Below are 7,317 nucleotides of genomic sequence, written 5' to 3'. Positions count from 1 at the left end.
AGAAATGACAGATCATTAGGGATGTGTAATATTTATTCTCTCTATATAAAGGAAAGACTCTCACTTTGGGAGACATTCAGTAGAAAATTAACAACTTTGTGGACCGTTTCATAGTCAAAATTATATTTTTGGATCGTCATAACCTTGAAAAAGACATCTTTTTATTTTTGGGTCGTCATATCCTTTAAAGTGACATCTTTTTATTTTTTGCTTGTCATATCATTCAAAATGACATCTTATTATCTTTTAAATTTGGATCGTCATATCCTTCAAAATAACATCTTCTTATTTTAGGACATCATATCCTTCAAAAAGACATATTTTTATTTTTGGGTCGTCATATCCTTCAAAATGACATATTTTTAAATTTGGATCGTCATATCCTTCAAAATGACATCTTTTTAAAGTTGGGTCGTCATATACTTCAAAATGACATCTTTTAAATTTGGGTTGTCATATCCTTCAAAATGACATCTTCTTATTTTGGGCTGTCATATCCTTCAAAACGACATCTTTTCAAATTTGGATCGTCATACCCTTCAAAATGACATTTTTTAAAAAAAATGGATCGTCATACTTTTCAAAATAACATTTTCTTAAATTTGGGTGGTCGTACCCTTCAAAATGACATCTTTTTAAATTTATGTCATCATACCTTTCAAAATAATATCTTTTAAAAATTAATTTATCATCTCAAATAAAATGATTTTTTCAAAATTGGTTTATCATGCTGTTCAACATGACACTTTTTATTTTGTTTTTTCATCTCACATAGACATTTTTTAATTCATGTGTTATTAAGTTTGAATAATTGCATTGGTAATTAATACCTTGTTTGTATGAGGCCATATTTGCATAATTTGTGTTGCTTTTAAGTTACATTTGTTAATAACATTGTTATTGCAGATTTTGTGATACACCTTTTATTGTTAAGTTCAAGTTGGGTCGTTCGCCTTTCAAAGAGACAAGTTGAGTTGTCACCTCATTGAAATTTACATGTTATATACAAATAAGTTCGTCTGGCTTTCAAAGAGACACGTCGGATTGTCACCTCGTTCAAAGTGACTTGTTACATTCGATTGGGTTGTCTGCCTTTCAAAGAGACACATTGGGCTGTCATCTCCCTTCAAATGACATGTTAAGTTCAAGTTAGGTCGTCTGCCTTTCTAAGAGACAAGTTGGGTTATCACCTCGTTCAAAGTGACATGTTATATTCAAATTGGGTTCTACATTTCAAAGAGAAATGTCGGGCTCTCATCTCCCTTCAAATGGCGTGTTAAGTTCAAATTGAGTCGTCCTCTTTTCAAAGAGACAAGTTGGGTTGTCACCTCGTTGAAAGTGACATCTTATATTCAAATTGTGTTGTCTTCCTTTCAAGAGACATGTTGGGTTATCACCTCGTTCAAAGTGACAAGTTATGTTCAAGTTGGGACGTCCGCCTTTCAAAGAGAAATGTAGGGTTGTCGCCTCGTTCAAAGCATGATATATTAAGATTGTGTCATCTGCCTTTCAAGAGGTAAGTTAGGTTGTCACCTCGTTCAAAGTGACATGTTATGTTCAATTTGGGTCGTCCGCCTTTCAAAGAGACACTTTGGGTTGTCACCTCGTTCAAAGTGACTTGTTACATTCAGGTTGGGTTGTCCATCTTTCAAAGAGATATGTTGGATTTTCATCTCCCTTCAAATGGCATGTTAAGTTCAATTTGGGTCGTCCACCTTTCAAACAAACAAATTGGGTTGTCACCTCGTATGGTATATTCAAATTGGATCGTCAGCCTTTCAAAGCGACACGCTGGGTTGTCACCTTGTTAAAATTGAGATGTTGGATTCAAGATTGAGTTGTCATCTCCCTTCAAATGGCATGTTATATTCAAGTTGGGTCATACTGCTTTCAAAGACATACATTGGATTGTCATCTCCTTTCAAATGGCATGTTAAGTTCAAGTTGGATTGTCCGTCTTTCAAAGAGACAAGTTGGGTTATCACCTCGTTCAAGTGACATGTTAAGTTCAAGTTGGGTCGTCCGCCTTTTAAAGAGACATGTTGGCTTGTCACTTCGTTCAAAGTGACATGTTATGTTCTAATTGGGTCGGTCGCCTTTCCAAGTGACACCGGGTTGTCACCTCGTTCAAAGTGACATGTCATTCACTTTATTCTTTTTTCAAAGAGGTACACACTTTCGTTGTGCAATTTTGCAAGTAATATCGATGTTATGTGAATGTTTTCAATTTCCAGCCCAACCGACGGACGTAGAGTCTTGCTCAAAAGCTCTACTAACATCTCATTCTGTTTTGCTCAAAGTTTATGAAACAAAATTTGGGTTCGTCAACTTTGTTTGACCTGAATCTCTTTCAAAGATCCTAATCAAATAAAAGGGCAAGTTGTTAACACCAAATTTTGGTCTAATAATTCTAAAATTAATACTTTTTGAGTATTTTATTTTTAAATAATTCAGAATACATGTTTTTTCATTTGAATGCAAATTGTTGATTATTGTCATTTTTCTCAATGTTTTAGCATTTTTTTCGGTTAATTTTGTTTATATTATTTTGTCACAACCAGGCGTTCAAATAATTGTTCACTTTTAATAAAATCATTATTTTTGTTAAATTACATTTTTTACATGTTATTGGTTACGTTAATTATGTTTCTCCATATTCATTTTAGTTGTTACATATGTTAATATTCATTTCGATATTTTACACACTCTAAAAATTTATTCAAATATGAATACAATTTGCATACACAGATATTTTATCAACCAACATTTTTTTATTTCATAATTTCGAGCTCAGAAGTTAAGCCCTTTTTTACAATTCTTTATATATAGAATAATTGACTTAGTAAATTTAGAGGGTGATGAATAAAATTGTGGCGATACTTCCAAATTTTTCGTGTCAAGAAATCTCTTATTGTTCATTATTTTCCTGGTGATAAATCACTGGAGTTTCACCAAAAACCAGCAAGTCCACCACCCCAAAACCCCCCATTTTTCCTTCTTCTCCTTCTTTTTTAGGCCAGCCACCTCCTTTCTCCATTTTTCAGGCTAAACTTTGATTCAAAATCCCACCCGGAAAGGACCAAAAACTCTGGTATTACCAACCTTTCACCATTGTTCAACCTCCTTCTCCATTTCCGATGAGACCGCCATGCTAAACACCGTCAGACTCAAAACCCCGATCTCAAACCACCGGAAATAACTTAGTTGCTCTTCTTCTTCTTCTTCAACAGCAAACAACAGCTACTCCAAACCTCACTGCCAAACCCCACCTTACCAGATCCATTTCGCCATTTTCATCTTTAACCCACCCTTTAAACCATTTTCCTTTTCTGTTTTCCAGCCAAAACCACCCTTAGGCCATCAATGCTCCTTCTCCTTTCCCATCACCCCCAATTTTCTTCACCTTCCGGTGAAATTGGAACCAACCCGAACCAGCCTTCACCCTTCCATTTCTCCTCCTTCTCCAGCGAACAAACACCAACGAGTTCCGAGCTCGCGAATCAAAACCTCTCAAAGAACCGGTGCCAACAAGTGGAAATTGACCAGATCTCGCACCGCCAAGCTCCGATGGACAACTCGAAGCAACACCAGAAACTCCAGCCAACACAAAACCAATGTAAGCCTTCCGTTTGCTTTCCTCTTTATGGATCCGTTCATTTCATGTGATTATCTTATTTATTTTTATTTATTTTCCCATTTGTTCATGACTATGAATTTGTTTTTTTTATACTTTATCTTTCTAATTTTGGACATATGTGATTATTTTGAATTTATTAAATTGGTTACATTCATGTTCCACGAAGTTACAGAAATCATTGTTACTACATTAACATTATTTAATTATTACGTTATTATTATTTTGTTGTTAATTAATTTTACTTGTTTTTTTAATTCACAGTTTACTTGTCAAGTTGATTGTTATTCTATTATTATTTTTTATTTAATGTCCAGTTAGTTGTTTGCTTTTAGTGTTATTATTGTTATGTATTGTGTATTTTATTTTATTATTATTATCATTATTATGTACTCATTTTGTTCGGGATTAATATTAGATATCTTGTGTTTTATTAAATCGTTTCTCTTCATACATTGTAACTTAAGATTTGACAATGAAAAAATCTCTCCGTCGATTTGGAGGCCTCCCCATTTTTAAAGAGGGATTTAATTTAAGTTCATATACTTTTATTTGTTAAACTGGTCGATGAAGAAATTACCGTCAATTTCCAAGGTCTCTCATGTTAATAAGACGAGTTTTTTTATTTTTAAGTTATGATTTGATTCATTTATTTTTACTCATATTTATTTATTAGTAACACTAGTTCTAAGTGTCTTTACAGGTACACACAGTTGCTTCCAATTGAAGCTATTGGAATTAAGTTCGAATTATACTCTTTATTCATTATTTTGTATATATTGACATTAGATAGCTTTAGGTCGTTTTTTATAATATCTTATTTATTACTTTTGTATATTACATGTTTATTATACTCGTACATTATTTTATTTTGTTCATCAATTTGAAAAAAATGAATTCAGACGGGATCCATATTTGTGGATTCTAAGGATGTCGAATCCCTTCCTTCGAATAACTTGAACCCCTTACCTAGATCAATTGATTTCGTAAACTTCCTTTTAAGATCATTAATTAATCGATTTCTTAGTTTTTCTAAAACTTAGGTGTGACTCCCTTCAAATCCTTTTCAACCCCTTTTAATGCTCGTTTATTCTTTAAATTCTTTAAAATTAAGTAACTTATTATCTTTTAAGTCACCACGACGTTTCGCTCGACTTGAATAAAGTAGTGATGTCAACAATAATTGTATTGCACAATGTCATATAGTGTTTGATCATTAGATATGCAAATCTATGTGATTATAGTCTTGAATAAATTGGTGTACACATTAAGTAGTTAGTTACAAATTTTGGTTAAATATTTAATTCGTAAATGATGAATAGATGCTTACGTGTCTTTTCCATTTTACATTTAAATATGAAACCATTATGAGATTTGATTTGCTTAAATGTGTATATCACAAGCATAATTGATTTAAAAAATAATAGTAAATAAAAAGATCTTGCCTCATTATATCTCATAATAGACATGGCATAAAAAATTATCATTACTGACTTAAACAAAGATGAAAAACTTAACAGTGACAATTACGTCATTTAGAGTCATAAAATATGGTATTTGCTGGAAGAGAAAATGCTCTGGAAGGTATAAATCATGTTTTTAATCAACTAGGAGAGGGTCATATTGCACAACACCTTAGGGTGATGTCAAACATGATAGCTCAACTCAAGAGTGTTGGTCATGTTTTTTTCTAATGAGCAACAAGTTCGGCAGTGATTTAGTCTCTTCCCAATATTTGGGAACATTTGAAGGTTAACTTGACCCATAATGAGAGAATCAAATTTTTTTTATGTTGTATGCCATGTTGAACTTAAAGATTAGTGCATTGGTGCTGCTGAAGTTGCTTCTAATGTATATAAGGCAGAGTCAAGTGGTACAAAATCTTCAAACTTCAAGCGTAAGAAAAACTGGAAAAGAAATGGGAAAGACAAAGAGACTGGAGAAGGACCCTCTAAGAAAAAGAAAAAAATAGCCAAATACAAAAAAAGGAAATGGGTTTTTCAAGAAGAGAGACAAAAGCAAAATGAAGTGCTACAATTGTCAAATGTTGAGACATTTCGCTCGTGAATGCAATAAGCCGAAAAAGACTCCAAATTCATCAACCACGTGAGTCGAGATCGAGAATTGTTTGTGGAATTTTGTCGAGTTTCATCTAAATCAAGGTGGATCTACGTAGAAAATAATGTGAAACTAGAAGTCAAAGGGATAGAAACTTAAAAAGTAGACTTGTGTGGTGGCTGTTCTTTGATGTTGCATGACGTCCTATATACACCAGATATTCAACGAAACTTAGTATATGTGTCTATTGTTTAAGACGTTTATTTTGATTTGTTTTTTAGTTGTAACAGTTTTAGAATAACTCTAGATAATGTTTTATATGGTTTTAGACTTTGTTATCTCTATTTTATCATATTAGATTGTAATCCTTAGACTTATGACTATTATGTGGACCATTGTGTAATGACATGTTATTCAAGTAACAACGATGTTGATGTTATTACATGCTATGCAAGGTGAGATCACATAGGGCAAGATCAAATGAATAGGTTGTCAAAAGAAGGGCATTTAGGTTCTTTCACCAAAATTGAAATGCCAACTTGTGAAAATTGTCTTGCTATAAAGATTACGCGTAAACCATTTGGAAAGGCTATGAAAGCCGAGTTTACACTTCAACTAATACATTCTAATATTTGTGCTCCAACAAATGTGAAGGAAAGGTCTGGTGTTGCATACTTCATTACATTTATTAATGATTTCACGTGTTTCGATTATGTCTATTTGATATCTCATAAATATGAAACAGTTGAGTGTTTTAAAAGATATATGAATGAAATTGAAAATCAACTAGATAAAAGAATAAAGGTTTTAAGAATCGATCGAGGACGTGAACATTTATCAAAATAATTTGAAGAATTATTTACGAAAAAAGGGAATTATCAAAAGTTAACTACTTATTATACATCTCAACAAAATGGTATTGCTAAAAGAAGGAATAGAACATTATTGGAATTGACAAGATCAATGATGGTGCAAACAAAACTGTCTATCTCTTTCTGTGGAGATTCATTATTGATTGCGGCTTACATATTGGACAAAGTGCCTCCTAATCCAATGTATTCCATTCCTTATGAACTTTGGGCTGGTCATAAAACAAACTTGAATGATCTATGATTGTGGGGTTGTGCGGCATATATTAAAGATCACTTTGGTGAGTTTGGTAAACTAAGTCCAAAAGGAAATATGTGTTCATCGATAAATTGAAGGATGAAATTGTTACTAAAATTGTATCATGAGATGTCAGATTTTTTGAAAATGATTTTCCCAAAATAGTGAAATAGGTGAAGTTGAGCCTTCGTAAGAAATGTTGAATTCAGAAGATCAGGTAATGTTATCAAACATACTTGATAATTCAACGGATCAAGAAGTTATTCATGGTCCGAAGGAGAGTTATGAATCTCATAAAACTATACAGGAATCTGAACTTCAAATACTTAAGAATATAAAAAAAAGGTGTACCTAAACGATCTTATTATATTGAGGATTATGTTTTCTTAGTATCTCCTACAGAATTGGACGTACCTAATTCTGTAACTGAGGCTTTATCAAGTCTTGCAAGGGATGAATGGATTAAAGTGATGAAGGAATAATTAGAGTCCACGAAAACCAATAAAGTCTAGAATTTA

At 32.6% G+C, this 7,317-nt stretch overlaps 1 long non-coding RNA gene and 1 pseudogene across 1 annotated transcript; one reads left to right on the top strand and one right to left on the bottom strand.

The window, feature by feature from the left end:
- Positions 1 to 3,324: 3,324 nt before the first annotated feature.
- LOC114077237 lies at positions 3,325 to 4,331 on the bottom strand (annotated as a pseudogene).
- LOC107018936 lies at positions 3,485 to 4,572 on the top strand. The gene is made up of 2 exons (XR_001456705.2): positions 3,485 to 3,616; positions 4,338 to 4,572. It is a non-coding gene; the product is annotated as an uncharacterized LOC107018936 (long non-coding RNA).
- The last annotated feature ends 2,745 nt before the right edge of the window (positions 4,573 to 7,317 follow it).

Source organism: Solanum pennellii, chromosome 5 (assembly GCF_001406875.1).
Source record: "Solanum pennellii chromosome 5, SPENNV200".
In the NCBI taxonomy this organism is placed as follows: Eukaryota; Viridiplantae; Streptophyta; class Magnoliopsida; order Solanales; family Solanaceae; genus Solanum; species Solanum pennellii.
Note: the sequence above shows the minus strand (reverse complement) of the source record. Positions and strands in the feature narration are given on the sequence as shown.